At 37.2% G+C, this 15,447-nt stretch overlaps 1 protein-coding gene across 6 annotated transcripts in view; it reads left to right on the top strand.

Moving 5' to 3' along the window:
* GULP1 (GULP PTB domain containing engulfment adaptor 1) overlaps positions 1-15,447 on the top strand; it is a 316,944-nt gene that overhangs the window by 111,140 nt on the left and 190,357 nt on the right. For all 6 annotated transcript variants that reach the window (XM_051848376.3, XM_051848368.3, XM_089329025.1 and 3 more), the window contains one exon: positions 10,200-10,323. The gene's annotated coding sequence lies outside the window, so the exon portion shown is untranslated. The remainder of the gene's footprint in view (positions 1-10,199; positions 10,324-15,447) is intronic.

Here is a 15,447-nt window from a genome sequence, read left to right as displayed (position 1 = left end):
TCAACAAACACAAAGATGAAAAAGCAAATATAACAACAGATACCACAGAAATAAAAAGAATGATCAGGAATTATACAAAGAGCTATATGCCAACAAATTGGGAAATCTAGAAGAAATGGGTAGATTCCTGGACATATACAAACTTCCTAAACTGAGGCATGAAAATATAGAACACCTAAACAGATCAATAAGCAAAACAGAGATTGAATCAGTAATAAAGAACCTACCACAAAGAAAAGTCCAGGACCTGAAGGCTTCATTGCTGAATCCTACCAGACATTTAAAGAAGAACTAACTCTAATTCTTTTCAAACTATTTAAAACAATTGAAAGGGAGGGAATCTTTCCAAACTCCCGCCAGGAAGCCTTTATCACCTTAATTCCTAAGCCAAAAAATGGCATGACAGAAAAAGAGAACTAAAAACCAATATATTTGATGAACATAGACACAAAAATCCTCATCAAAATATTAGCCAATTGCATCCAGCATATTGGAAAGATCATTTTTCTCTGGTATGCAAAGAAGGTTCAACATATGAAAATCAATAAATGTGACTAACCACATTAACAAGCCAAAGACCAAAAACCTTATGATTATCTCAATAGATGCAGAGAAAACGTTTGATAAAATACAACACCCTTTTATGATGAAAACCTTAAACACATTGGTTATAGAAGGAATATTCCTCAATGTAATGGAAGCAACTTATAAAAACCCTCAGCTGGCATCCTACTGAATGGAGAAAAATTAGAGGCATTCCCATTAAGATTCAGAACTGGACAAGGATGTCCACTCTCACCATTGCTATTTAATATAGTCCTGAAAGTTTTAGCCACATCCATCATGCAAGAAAAATAAATCAAAGGGATACAAATAGGGAAGGAAGAAGTCAAACTATTCCTATTTGCTGATGACATGATTTTATATATAGGGAACCCAAAAGACTCTATGAAGAGACTATTGAAATTCATAAAAGTTTGTTAAAGAAGCAGGATATAAAATCAACACACAATATCAATAGCCTTTGTATACACAGACAATGCCGTAGCTGAGAAAGAACTTCTAAGATCAATTCCATTCACAGTAGCTACAAAAAAATTTAAATACCTTGGAATAAATTTAACCAAGGATGTGAAAGATCTCTATAGTAAAAATTATAAAACATTAAAGAAAAAAATAGAAGAAGACATATAAAAAATGGAAAAATCTTCCATGTTCATGAATTGGAAGAATCAGCATCTTCAGAATGTCCATACTACCAAAAGCAATTTATAGATCGAATGTTATAACAATCAGAATAACAAAAGCATTCTTCTCAGATCTAGAAAAAATGATGCTGAAGTTCATATGGAAACACAGTAGACCCCAAATAGCTAAAAAAAATCTTAAACAACACAAAAACAAAGCTGGAAGAATCACAATACAAGACCTCAAGGCATACTACAAGACAGTTATAATCAGAACAGCCTGGTATTGGCACAAAAACAAGTGAGTAGACCATTGGCACAGAATAGAAACCTCAGAAATAAACCCACACATCCACAACCATCATATGATGGTTCTGGGAAAACTGGATCTCCACGTACAAAAGCATGAAACAAGACTCCGACCTTACACCTTACACAAAAATGCACTTAACATGGACAAGAGACCTAAATCTATGATGTGATACCATCAAATTACTAGAGAACATTGAGGAAACCCTATAAGACATTGTCATAGGGAAAGACTTATTGAAAAAGACCCCAGAAACAAAATAGGCAGCCGGCGCCGCGGCTCACTAGGCTAATCCTCCGCCTTGCGGTGCCGGCACACCAGGTTCTAGTCCCAGTCAGGGCGCCGGATTCTGTCCCGGTTGCCCCTCTTCCAGGCCAGCTCTCTGCTGTGGCCAGGGAGTGCAGTGGAGGATGGCCCAAGTGCTTGGGCCCTGCACCCCATGGGAGACCAGGATAAGTACCTGGCTCCTGCCATCGGATCAGTGTGGTGTGCTGGCAGCAGCACGCCGGCCGTGGTGGCCATTGGAGGGTGAACCAACGGCAAAAGGAAGACCTTTCTCTCTGTCTCTCTCTCTCACTGTCCACTCTGCCTGTCAAAAAAAAAAAAAAAAAAAAAAAAACCCAAAAAACAAAAAACAAACAAAATAGGCAATCAAAGCCAAAATTAACAAGGGGGATTACATCAATCTGAGAAGCTTCTGTACTGCAAAAGAAACACTCAGCAAAATGAAGAGGCAACTGACAGAAAGAGAGAAAATATCTATAAACAATACAACTGACAAAGGGCTATTTTCCAAAATATATAAAGAACTCAAGAAACTCAACAACAACAAAACAAACAGTCCAAGTAAGAAATGGGCAAAGTAACTGAACTGACATTTCTCAAGAGAGGAAATTCAAATGGTCAATAGACACATGAAAAAATCCCAGTATTGCTAGCGATCAGGGAAATGCAAATTAAAACCACAGTGAGGTTTCAACTCACCCCCACTTATAATTGTTCTCATAGAGAAATAAACAAACAACAAATGCTGGTGAGGATGTGTGGAGAAGGGTACCTTAATCCATGTTGGCAGAAATGTAAACTGGTACAACCACTGTGGAAGACAATATGGAGGTATCTCAGAAAGCTGAATATAGACCTACCATATCATCCAGCAATTTCACTCCTGGGAATTTATCCAAAGGAAATGAAATCAGCATATGTAAGTGTTATTTGTACCCGCATGTTCATTTCAGCTCAATTTACAATAGCTAAGAAGAGGAATCAACCCAGATGTCCATCAGCTAAAGACTGGATAAAGAAATTACGGTTTATATACACTATGGAATACTACACAGTGGTAAAAAATGAAATCCTGTCATTTGCAACAAAATGGATGCAACTGGAAACCATTATACTTAGTGAAATAAGCCAGTCACAAAAGGAAAAATACCACATGATCTCTCTGATCTGTGGTAACTAATAGAGTACTTAAAATGTAATATATAGGAGTGAAACTGACACTTTGAGATGCCACAATTTTGAACAGCCCTTGCCTTGACTGTTAGGGAACAATATTTTTCTTGTTTGCTTGTTTTTGTTCTTTTTCTTCTTACACTAATCAGAGAACACTCTTCTTGGTGTAGGGTTAATCTTATGAGTATAAAAATTAACTGAAAATTGATATCTGAAAAAAAATAAGAATGGGAAAGGAAGAGGGCGGAAGACAAAAGGAGGGAGAATGAGTGGGAAAGAGTATGAGTAGGGGAGGAAGAAGCATCCTGTTCTTAATTTTGTATATATTAAATGCATGAAGTTACATTCCTTAAACAAAATAACAAAATAAAAAATAGAAAAAATGCAATTAATAGTTATCTCTTGGAGGATCATTTAATGTTGCTTTTAGTTTTTCTCTGTAGATAGTGCATATTTTAAACATTCTAGAATAAGTGCACAAATCTAATTTTTAGAAAAATCATTAACAATTTTTACTAATTTGCTTATTTTTCATTAAATACTTATTCTGTCAAAGGATATTTTACTACTGGGGAAGAAAAAAAGCATCAAAAGCAGGGATGAACAAAAACAAAATTCCTCTTTCTCCATTTACTTCATTATATAAAAGACACCATAAAAGTTGAGGAAAGCATAAAAACCTTCATAGGAAAAAATGAGCCAAAAGCTACTATTACAAAAATAAATGCAAATGAAAACCAATATTATGAGCTAGTTTTATATTATAATTCAGCTATCCCATTGAATTAATACAAATTGTTAAAAATTGTTATGTGTAGTATTAGGAAAATAAGTGAAATTTGCGTACTTCTCTCCTCTGAGAATTTATTTCACCCAATTTTCTCAGAAAAGTATTTGCTCCAGTAATTTTCATCCTGTTTTGTGTAATATTCAAAGGGATTGGCAGCCTTTCCTCTTTAATTGGATTGATTTTTGTTTTAGAATTCCATCACATTAGAAGTTCCCCTACTCTGGTAGTAATTTCACTCTGCTATATATCATTCATAAACTGAAGTAAATTTTTAACATGGGGGCTAGTGTCACATGTTTTGATTAATCTCAGTTCCTTTCTTGTGTTTTCCATAAAGGATTCAATAAATGAGAAGTCATAATTGTAAAGAGTTAATCTTAAAGAATAACAAAGACTTTGGGATAACGCATGTAGATTTAAAAATGTAATAATCAAAAATTTCAAGGGTAAGGACTTGAATTTTCTGTTGATCTCAGCAAAAGGAGTGAATGAATTGATAACTGATCTATTTCTTTTGATTAGAAAAGTGTCCTGTTATTAACAGCTTCAAAACTGCTGAAATTTTCCTGTCAACTGCAGATGAAACAATTGGGACTGAATTTGTTTTTAAATTGGTAAATTAAAATTTGTGTTTTAAAAGAATTTGGCATGTCTTATCTACTGCCACTTTCTTTCTTATCATACTGAGAGCAGAGTTTACAGAACATATCCTGCATATGGAGCAAGAACAGGCGATGTGAATTCTCTCCTGGCTGACATCTCTGGGAATAGAAAACCTAGGATCAGCATTGTCTTTTGTGTTCTATTCCTATATAAATTAAATTCCAAGGATCCTTTTAGTTTTACATTTTACAAATACAAGTGCCACAGTCTATTTCTATTTTGTTTGACTGTCTAATAAATAAATGTACACAAATTTCTAAATCTGCCTTTTTCCTCTTATCCCTGTGTGTCTCTTCAAAGCCACATTAGCCTCATGAACATGTATCATGTCACATCATTTTCCTGTTTTTATGATGCTTCTATCACCTTAATTGTAAAATCAAATTTTTATAACATGGCACTCAGGAGTCTTTCTGAAGTGGCCTCGCCTCATCACTAAAGTTTCAAATAAGACTGCTAAAAGTGTCCTGTTTTCAAATTGTATACACTATTTTTCTGCCCATGAAGTTGGGATGATCTTTCTTATTCCTTTGCTGTTTATTCTCTTCCCTATGCCAACTATGGCCTTTTCCAGCTTCCACTGCACAGCATCTAAACAGAAGGCTCATGGTTCCATTTCTTTAAGAAAGTTCTTCCTGAACCTTTTATGCATTGATGCAGCACTTGACCTTAATGCTGACATAGTCCTTATTAAGTTGACAAATACAAAGGAGGATATGGACTTCTCTCTCACAACTAAACAATTGGGCATTCAGTAGGTGCTGAGTGAGTATTGGTTAAGTGAACCACCTTACTTTTCCAGTTTCCTTTCTGTGTGGGCGTTGGCATGACTGTATGTGCACGGCTGCCTTGGTGAGGGAACCAATATGCACAGATTGTTGCTCCCATTCACTTAGGGCAGTGCTCTCAAGTCACCAGCTTGAACCATTTGCCTAAAGTGTTAGCATAAAAATGTCTGAGACCACACCCTAAAGATACCGTAAGGCATTTTCACTTTGTCCAAAGGATGACATAGCAAGATTGCTTGTTAGAGAAAAGATGGATGACTAGCGTTGTTGGGGATGTAAACTAGGAGAGGAAGTTAAATGACTGCTGCCATATTAAGTAGAATTTATTCTGATTTAACGGCATGAGGATGGTAAGGGAATAACAGGAATTAATAATGCCAGCTTTCTGACCTGAGCAATTAAAGATTGCATTGTTTCCTTGATTAAAGTCATTCTACAAACTAACAACAGCAACAAAAAGAAAAAAGAGAAAATTAGAATCAGAAGTCTGATTTTTCAGTTTTGAATTTAGGAGCCCATAGAAGATATTTAATGAATATCCAAGAAAACAGTTTTTGCAACATAGAGTGTAATATTGTTACTTTCTTGGACGTAAGTGAAAATGAAAAATAAAAATGAAAAATATTTTCACAGCATTTTAAGATCATGATAATAGTGGTTGTAGTTCTTTTGATGACAAATAGAAATACCATTTTGGCCTGACTTGTTTGCTTAACTTGGTTTTGTGTGGAATATTTAAAGATATAAAAGTGTCATTGTGAAAAATTATGTATTTTTACTAATTTATTTTCATTTGATTTCAAAGGCAGAAAGAGAGAGAGAGAGAGAGAGAGAGAGAGAGAGAGATCTTCAACCTGCTGCTTCACTCCCCAAATGCCTGTAACAACCAGGGCTGGGCCAGGCCACAGTCAGAAGTCCAGAACTCAGTCTGGGTCTCCCACATGGGTGACAGGGACCAGGTGCTTGTGACATAATCTGCTGCCTTCTGAGGTGCTTACTAGTGGGGAACTGCTTCCTGAGGAGGGAAGCTGAAACTTGAAATAGACACTCTGACAGCAGGCGTGGGCATCCCAGGTAGCATCTTAACTCATGCCAAATACTGGCCCCTATAAATGTTTCATTAACGAATTAAAGCATTAATCGTGTTGCATTGTTAATTTTTTTCTTAAAATGTGCTGGTGGGAAAAGTGAAGGTTTTGATAAAGAAACGGTTGGCTTCACTGAATTTTACATATATCTCCAATTTGAATGAAAATGTATAATAAATGGTGGCTAAACAGTATCAGATTGTGCATATTATGTTTTTACTTTAAGAATCATTTGAATTGGAAATCAGGATTTTATATTTTAAAAATAAAAATATGCTTAAAAGAACAGCTCATAAGCCAATCTCATTTTTTGCAAGAATATTCAAAATGCTGTGTGAATAAATCTAATCATATCAGACATGGAATAATAGACCCAGTTCAGAGCATATGTCATTTTCCTGCAAGAAGACAGACAGAAGTAGGCACAAGTTCATTCTTGTTTTTTGATGTGGGTATTTTTGTACTCTCTTTATTCTGTCATATTGCATAAAATATTCAAGTTTGAAAAATATTTCCTACAGTAAGTTTTGTTTTCAGTCAATCTGAGATGGAAATAAAAGCTATGGAATGTTAGCTTGAATTGATCATTTTAAGCAAATACTTGCTATTCTTAATACATTGGAATGGGATTTATTGAACAGATTGGTTAACAGCTACTTACGTTATCATGGATCATTTTTCTTAAATTGATTTTTGTCACATGGATATTTGCTACAACATAAATAGGAAAATTAGTTATCCTTAAAAAATAACTAATTTTTATCCCCTTTTCTTTCTTCTCATCTAAAACAAATAGAAAACATGACCTAGCAGATGAATCTGGAAATCAGATCTTTTAGCTGTATGTCATGTTTGAAATTTACTCTCCAGATGAACAGACCTAAAGATATAATGAAGTAACCTTTATACTTTGAGGAAAAATGAATTGAATTGATCATTCATACACCCTAAGATTCAGCAAATGGAAAGACAGTACCGTATATTTTAATAAATAATACTACCACTGGGCAGACAAACATACTTTTTTTCATAAAATTAGGAAATACCTGTAAATGGCCTTAAAATATTAGCCCATAATATTATGCTCATGTTTTAATTCAGATTTTAAAATTGTTGTCTTCTGTAATAGATGCTGGTGCTGAGCCTCCTGTAATGCTCTCCCTTAGCGCTACCTTTTACACTTCCAGAATGCACAACACAGACCTCTGCATTTCTTTGCCTCGAGTATTTTTTGACCACCAGAGACCACTTTGCCAATCAAAGCAGGCAGTCCTCTGCTGATGGTTAAAGGCAGTTAGTGTGTGACCATCCCAGTTTTCTCATTTCTCAGGTGAGATAGGACAGTACTTTTTTTTTTTTTTTTTTTTTTTGACAGGCAGGGTGGACAGTGAGAGAGAGAGACAGAGAGAAAGGTCTTCCTTTGCTGTTGGTTCACCCTCCAATGGCCGCCGCGGCCGGCGCGCTGCGGCCGGCACACCGCGCTGATCCGGTGGCAGGAGCCAGGTACTTCTCCTGGTCTCCCATGCGGGTGTAGGGCCCAAGGACTTGAGCCATCCTCCACTGCACTCCCGGGCCACAGCAGAGAGCTGGCCGGACAGTATTTTTTTTAAAAAGTATGAAAATAGAATTAAAAGATAAGCTTGTTGCAATGAAAAAAATAATTGAAGATTATGAGCAGTTTTTTCGTAATACACATGTTCCAAGAACTTTTCAAGGTTATTCCTATGCAAGGATTTCAATTTTTAAAGATTTATTTATTTGAAAGGTAGAGCATCAGAAGAGGAAGGAAGATAGAGGTCTTCCATTCATTGATTCACTCTCCAAATGCCCACAACAGGCAGAGCAGGGCCAGGCCAAACCCAGGAGTGAAGAAATCCCTCCAGGTCTCCCATAGGGCATCAGCAGACTAAACGTGGGTCATCATCTATTGCCTTCCCAGGTGCATTGGCAGGAAGTAGGATCAGAAGCAGAGCAGCTGGGACTCAAATCAGTACTGTGACATAGGATGCTGGGCTGGTGTCACAAGCAGCAGCTGCACCCAGTGCACCACGACATTGCCACCTGGATTTCAATTTCATTTTTTGTAGCAAAATAAGCTTATCTTTTCATTTCATTTTCCATGAATTCTTTTTTTTTTTTAATCTTTTATTTAATGAATATAAATTTCCAAAGTACGACTCATGTGTTACAATGGCTTCCCCCCCCATACCGTCCCTCCCACCCACAACCCTCCCCTTTCCCACTCCCTCTCCCCTTCCATTCACATCAAGATTCATTTTTGATTATCTTAATATACAGAAGATCAGCTTAGTATACCTTAAGTAAGTATTTACTCTCACATACCTCATCTATGCTGGATGTTGGATTTTCTCCAGTCGGGTTAAGCAGCAGTCACCAATAGTGTTGATAGGACTGATAACGCTCCATTTGTACGAGGTCTTCTACTAGTCATATCACTTCTTTTCTCTTCTGCTTGTGTTTCCTGGGATCATCTTGTGAATAAACTTCTGTACTTGAATTATTAACTCATGGTTTACCCTGGGACAAATTATAGTTAGATCTCTTCTTCTTTTCTCTCTAGAGTTATGTTAGAAAATGAAACAGAATATTGAACAAGTAGATAAACAGACTTCCAAACAAGATTGGGGCTAGGGTAGAATTGTTTGCAGGATATTTAGATGGCTTAGATGCAGATAGTGGGTCAGGAATAAAATAATATTTAACATATGCCTACCATTAAAGAAAGTAAAAAATATAGGTCTGCCATCACCAATGTCTGTATCAAGGTGTTTGTGTAAAAAAAATGGTGGAAGGCAGGACAAACAATTGCATATGTATTTCTCTATTTCTGTTAAAACACCCCCAAACAGCTCTGTTTGGTTTTTAATGAGGAATAAATATAACACCATGAATTTTTCTGATATTATTTGAATTGCTGTTAGCGGTATCTTTGAAATTACTGAATTAAGGGGAAGGTAATTTTTGTGTTTGTGTCTTAGTAGAAGGTTTTTTTCATTTTCTGATTAGAATAAAAATTTAAGTTTTAAAACGATTGATATGTCTCTTCTAGTTAAAGCATAATAAAGAATAAAATAATAAGGTATCCAAATGCCTTTCCATAGCTGTTGGAATAGAATGAAAATGAAAATAGAAGTGTTTCTGAAATTCTGTTCCATCTTCTTAATCGTCATGAACAGGGTGTGTGCTTAGCTAGTCTAATTAGACATTCTGTGAAAGGGAGACTGAGGCTGGTTGTAGAGCTCAAGGGAGAAATATACTGACAACCAGTTGTCACTGTGTGTTATTGTTTTAAGCTTTAACTTATTTATTTATTTGAAACACATAGTGACAGAGAGAAAGGGAGAGACAAGAGGTTTTCCATCTGCTGGTTCACCCCACAAATTTCCACAATAGTTGGAGCTGGCCTAGGCTGAAACCAGGATCCTGAAACTCCATTCTGGTCTCTCACATGGGTGGCAGGGACCCAAGTACTTGAACCATAATCTGCTGTCTCCTAGACACATTGACAGGAAGTTGGTTTGGAAGTGATGTTGGGACTTGATCGCAAGCATTCTAATAGGAGATGTAGGCATCCCAGGCAACATTGTGCCACAATATCCACACCATCCTTGTATTTTAATAGGGGCACACACACACACACACACACACACACATATATATATATATGAGTTCCAACATTTAGCTCATTATTTAGCCATCTTGCTATTTGTCACCATTAGCAATTAGTAATGTTACCATTATTATGGAATGGTTTGTATTTTATTATTGTTTCCCTAATATTTGACATTACTTTTGAACTTTTACAATTTTAAGAGATATTTTGTAACTCTAAGTTAAATGCACATAAATGTAATTATTTATTAATTCTGATTCTGATTTTAATTTTATTTTCAGTTATATGTGATTGCATCTGATATACATTGGAAAGTGATAGAAGAATTCTGATGGAAACTGTGTGATTGAAGCTACATAAAAATCAAGTGTCTATATTCTTTCAACTATATTTGAACAAACACAGGTAAGAAGAAATGTTCATATACTTTTCACCAGGTTTCAAAGTATAGGAAATTTTTATGTTGAATATCTGACACTAACTTAGTTTTGTTGGGGAAAATGGTAAAATACATAAAAGTGAAATTAAAAGTACCAAGGGTGGCCGGCGCCGTGGCTCAATTGGCTAATCCTCCGCCTGTGGCGCTGGCACACCGGGTTCTAGTCCCGGTCGGGGCGCCGGATTCTGTCCTGGTTGCTCCTCTTCCAGGCCAGCTCTCTGCTGTGGCCAGGGAAGTGCAGTGGAGGATGGCCCAAGTGCTTGGGCCCTGCACTCCATGGGGGATCAGAAGAAGCACCTGGCTCCTGGCTTCGGATCAGTGCGATGCTCTGGCCGTACCGCGCTGGTTGCAGTGGCCATTGGAGGGTGAACCAACGGCAAAAAGGAAGACCTTTCTCTCTGTCTCTCTCTCACTATCCACTCTGCCTGTCCAAAAAAAAAAAAAAAAAAAAAAAAACAAGGGAAGTCTGTTTTTTTAAATGCACTGTATCATTTTGTTCTATATTATTTTTGTTGTTGTTGGTTTTTTTCTTTAAACAAAGTTGTGATAATGTTATTTTTGTTGACTATGTTTATCATTTTTATAAAAAATCTATTATGCCCTATTCTTTGAGAATATTAATTAAGGGTTCATTTTTTCCATTTCATCTATACTATACTATAAACAATTTTAAAGATTTTAGGTTATGTTTATTTTTTATTCATTTAATAGCCATTGATCTACACATCACTCATTTTACATTTGTATGGTTACTAAAATAAACATCTCTGTTTTAGTGACTATGTTGTTTTCAAGAATTTATTCTTATTACTGAGTTTACCTCCACAAATGGTAATTAAAAGCATTTTCATTTGGTAGTTTGGAAATACTTGTTGATTAACTGACTAATATTTTCTTATCCAAAAATTTGCTCTGATAAAAACTAGTTTGCGATGAAGAAAAATTTTAAGTTAAGACCTAAATTTTGATTGCAAGCAGTAGCTTCCCTTAGTCACATTTATTCAAATACATTTCCCAACATAGATAAGCTTATAAGAAAAGTGAATATTATATAGACAATTATTCTACATTGTTTAAAATGCACCATTTATAAGTGATAACAATTATATATTTATCCAACTAATATTTATTAAAATTATTACTGCTCCAAGCCTAACCATTGTGATTATATATGTTCAGGCAATGATAGTAGTTATGGTAAAAATAGTTCCTTGTCCTTTCTATCCTTCAATAAAAGACTGCAAGATAAAAAACACATTTCAGGGTAGGATATTTGGTGCCATGGTTAAGGGCATTGTTTATGATGCCCACATCCTGTCTTGAATTGCCTGAGTTTGAATCCTAACTCCACCTCCAATCCAACTTCCTACTAATGTACATCCGGAGAGTTAGCAAATGATGGCTTAAGTATTTGGATTACTGCTACATACATGGAAGACAGAACTTGCCAGTCCTGGCTTTCGTTGTGGCCACTTCGGGGACTAAACCAGTATATGGTGGCTCTCTTTTGTCTTGACTTGACTTGACTTGTCTTGTCTTGCCTTGCCTTGTCTGTCTCTCCCTGTTTGTCTCTCTGTCTTTCTGCCTTTTAAATAAAAATAAATAAAAATTTAAAAAGAAACACAATTCAGTTTATATATTCAATTCAGGTGGGAAATATTAAGTGCTTACAAAGAAGTAAACAGAAGAACAGTTGATGATGATAACACCTCCACCTTGGAAATTGAGAAGCACTTCATAAACAGTGACCTGTATGAAAGGCCACCACAAAACACACCAAATACCAGAGTAAGGGAAAAGGTTTATTGTCAGGTGGGAGAAGCTCAGCAGGCTGCCTCCCCATGCAGGAGAGAACAGCAGACTGTACTAGGAGAACAGGTCTTATATACCTTTGCAGAGGCAAGGAAGTTGGAGCAGCGAATCCCGTTAAGGTGGGGGTGGAGCTAACACTTGTAGTTGGGTCATTTGGTTACCTGACTTCTAGCAAGCCAGGCTAGGCTTAGGATTGAAGCTTATTGTGCAAGATGGCAATGGGGCCAGAGCCTACGATAGCACCTGGGGCTTAAGATGCCACAGATAAGATGGCACAGTCCCCCCTTTTGATTTTTATAAAACAAGTGTTTTATGGGACTATATCTGCCCTAAAAGTCCAGAGGAGTGGGAGGACGATGATCTGTCTTCTAGAGCAGCTTCCTGCTGACATGGGTTGACGAGTCACTGTCTGCTGATGGGGTGACATTTCAAGTCATGGTCTCTCGCTGGGGGAGCCGAGTATATCCCTGTAGTAGCATTTGGTTGACTGCCTGGTTGGTGAAGGCTTTGGTTCATTTAATTATCACCTCCTGTAAACACTTAAACAGGCAACATAGTATAAAAGCTAGGGTGAGAATAGTAGCCAGTGTTCCTAGGTGTGGCATTAATCACATGATGAAGGTTCTCCATTGGGAGGGAGAGAGATGGAGTTTGTAGAAAAATTCTGAATAATCATCCAATGCTTAAGTTGGGGGTGGGGGGAAAGGACCATTAATACACACGATTGGGAGTTCAGTCATTGATGTAAGAGTAGTGGGTGTGATTACAAAGGAATGAGGCATCAAATGGGCTAGACAGGGTCTAAAACAAAGGACAGAGTCATTGTTAGTGGACCTAAGGTGCTGTCTAAACCATGAGCAAGTTTTCCCATTTAGAGGCAAGTGGAAACTGACAAAAGGGGCTTAACAATAATCAGATGGGCTCCATGGTCTTGCCAGTTATGAAGCCCAGACTTCTCCATCTTTTCACATGGGGTACATCATAAGGGAGGTGTGAACCTCCTTAGGGAGGCACCCTGTTGAGTTCCATTACTCAGCTGGCCTGGGAAGAGAGTTGGCCAGGTGGCATCTCTTAACAGGAAATTTACAGTTAGGCCTGCAATGTTTCTGACCCTACTTGGCCATTCTGTCAGCGGTCGTGGTTACTTTGGAAGCTGGGCAAAGTGAAGGGCTTTTTAGCTTAGAGCCAACAAGGTCTGAAGCTCTGACCTGAGAGTCCTTCGACTCCAGACCCAACTCTTGATTGGCAGAGCTGCCAGGGCTCTTCATAAGCTGACTTTTGCCAAAGCCCTGACTTTGCACCTGAAAACCAGTGTACTGGCCTGCTGGGTCTGCTTGATGGAAGATCACTGTGTAGAGCAGCCATTAATTGGCCCGCCATCCAATTGAGAATAGAGAAATAAGGGATTAGCAGAATGGAGGAGGACGATATAGGAAGAGAGGGGGCAGTTTTGGCTGTTAACCCAGAGCTAATGAATGAAATATCAAGCAGGACAGATGGTGGTGTAGAAAAAGATGAGACATTTTTCTTTTAGTTCAGAAGTCAAAGAAATAAAGTAGATGGTTTGTCTCCTGGCTGGAACGAGAGCATAAAGACGGAAGCATACGTCAGGTCTTATCTCTCCTGAGTTGGAGATGTCTCAAAACTCTCTCTTTGTCTGTGGCACTGAAGCCCACAGGGAAGGGAAGAAGATGACAGTGGTATTAGCATATATTACTCATGCTCCTTCAGCCTTCCACACCTGTAACCTCAGGTATATTTGTCAGAATAGCACTCCCAGGGAGTGATCAGTTCCCTTTTCCAGTGGTCTGCTAGATTGGACCTCTCCCTGGTCAAATATATACTGTTGCTTTGTTCTTGTGCATAAGGAATGATAGTTGTTCTATAACTCTTAACCTTGAGTCTTATCTGATAGGCCTAATTTAGACAATGAGCCTTCATGATGAGAGACTTAGCAAAGATGTTTTTTAAGTTAGAGAGTGCCAGCCCAGGTTACCACATAGGTTGATGACTAAGCAGGTGAAGTTACAAAGAAGCATAGTGGGGAATAAAATTCTCCCCTGTAAAATTCCTCTGAGGCATACACTACATAGGGAGGACCAGACAGAGTGACCCAAAAGAGGGAACTTAAGCAGGAAGATAGGGATTAGTAGAGACATGCTGAAACTTGATTATTAAGGATGACCACGCAATTTAAGGGTAGAATGAAGACAACTGTAACTTTATTATAAAGGTGTAGAGGTGGTAAATGGCCAAGAAAGTTTACAAAATAAAAAGTTTTAAAAACTTCCATAAAGGAAGATTTAGATTTAAATGTGACTATAGTGTGGTTTCAAGATGTTAGTAGTCAAAAGGACACTGTTATGAGCGTTATCATATTTGAGACAGAAAGTGTGAAGAATGTGATAGTCTTTCAAAGTGAGGAGCAGCATAAATCAATGGCAAACATGTGGTAGAATAGTCAGGACATAGTAAAAAGAAGGTGGAAGTACAATTTCTTCTGCTCCCTCTGTTGCAGTAAATAAGATTAACAACACTCTGAACTGAAAAAAAATCTGAGGGATATCTCAGTGGAAAATAAATTCAGATCACTCTGAAGACATGCTTCATTAGCATTTAAGTACAAAAGAAAATATCTTTTAAGCCATTGAAGAAATTGAGGAAGCCATTTTGCTTTCATTGTCCTTTGAAAGATTAATTCAGTACATGTATACACATATATGTAAAAAATACTTCTATGTTAACTATTCAAATTAGTCACCACCTATGTAATGTTATTTTCATTTAATAAAGAGAATTAAAGAATAAAATTATGTTTACTTATGTAATATGTAATTTTAATGAATGATTCCTTCAAAATTAATTACAATTAAGATGAAATAATGAGACCTAACCAGGTGGTTGCTCATCAAATGTCTTTGTCTCTGTGTTGCAAGTTGGTAAACTGGGTCTCTTTTAATCTTTAAATGATTCAGGCCATTCAGAGTACCACTTATTATACCAAAGCTTTATTTACTTAAAGGTAACTTTCTTTATAAAAAGGTTTAATTTGCTTTTATAACATGGTTTACATTGAAAAAATATAGTTCAGTGAAAAAAGAAAAGATTTTAAAAATAATACTTGGGCCGGCGCCATGGCTCAATAGGCTAATCCTCCGCCTGTGGCACCGGCACCCCAGGTTCTAGTCCCGGTCGGGGCACCGGGTTCTGTCCCGGTTGCTCTTCTTCCAATCCAGCTCTCTGCTGTGGCCAGGGAGTGCAGTGGAGGATGGCCCAAG

This window comes from Oryctolagus cuniculus, chromosome 3 (assembly GCF_051225735.1).
Source record: "Oryctolagus cuniculus isolate XC-2025 breed Fujian yellow rabbit chromosome 3, ASM5122573v1, whole genome shotgun sequence".
Taxonomy (NCBI): Eukaryota; Metazoa; Chordata; class Mammalia; order Lagomorpha; family Leporidae; genus Oryctolagus; species Oryctolagus cuniculus.
Note: the sequence above shows the minus strand (reverse complement) of the source record. Positions and strands in the feature narration are given on the sequence as shown.